A 1,173-nucleotide genomic window follows, 5' to 3' on the forward strand; every position below is an offset into this window, starting at 1 on the left:
GGATTGAGTTGGAAATGATGAAAGTGGCTCAGGATAGGATAGGTTTCAGAGCTAATACATAGAGTCTCTAAGAGTCTCAGGGGACTCAATGGCACACAACAACAACAACAACAACAACAACAACAACATAATCATGAGGTTTACTATTTTTGTTTTTGAGAAAATACCAAACTGCCTTCCAGAATAGTTTTACCATTTTGCAATCCCACCAAAAGTGTATGAAAGTTCCAATCTCCCCATATCCTTGCCAACATTTATTACTTGTTGCCCTAGTAAACTTTACCACAGCTACTGGGTTGAGATGGTGTCTCTTCTTGGTTTTTATTTACATCTCTTGGCCAGTTATTTTGAGCATTTCTTCATGTGTCTATTGGCCACCAAAATGTCTTGCTGCACATTTAATGCAATCTCAATTCAGATTTCAAGCTCCTTTATCAAAGAGCTTAGAAAAGGCAATTGGAAAGTTAATTTGGAAAGGATAAGAACCCAAATAAGAAAAGCTTTTCTGAAAAATAAAAATTAAGTGGAAGACATATCACACCCTAACCTCAAAACTATATATATATATATGGTGAAAACAAAAAAATGTGGCAATGCTATCTTTGACAATGGGCTCATAATGAAAGTTTACAGATTATTATAGAGATTCCATGAGACAAAGACTGACCATCCAATAAAAGAAAAAAATTTTGGGGGAAAAAAATTCTGTGAAAGCCTACAAGTCATAGTGTAAGAAGCTGCATTCCAATATGAAAGGCATGTGGTTGGAATCCACCAACTACTCCATGGGAGAGTGATGGGCAATCTTCTTCCATGAGATTAACTGCTTCTGAAAAACCACCAGAATGTCAGCTATGGGTTGGTTCCAACTCAGTGATACACAACAACAACAGTAATTGGTATTTCATACAATTGTTCATAGACATTTTGTTTTTTTAAAATTCATTAGCATTGATAAATTAATTATAATATTTTATTTACCTTTTATGGTAAATTGCCTTTCCCTTCTTCAAACTTCTTAGCTTTATAGAATAGTGGTCTTATGTCACCACAATTGCCTTTTTGTGACTTACTTATGCCACACAGCACAATGTCTTACAGATTAAGTAATATTGTGTAGTGTTTCATGGGAAATAGCAAAAAATAAGGCCCCAGGAATAGATGATATACCAA

This window comes from Elephantulus edwardii, unplaced genomic scaffold (assembly GCF_000299155.1).
Source record: "Elephantulus edwardii isolate Elephantulus edwardi_28Jun2011 unplaced genomic scaffold, EleEdw1.0 scaffold00041, whole genome shotgun sequence".
In the NCBI taxonomy this organism is placed as follows: Eukaryota; Metazoa; Chordata; class Mammalia; order Macroscelidea; family Macroscelididae; genus Elephantulus; species Elephantulus edwardii.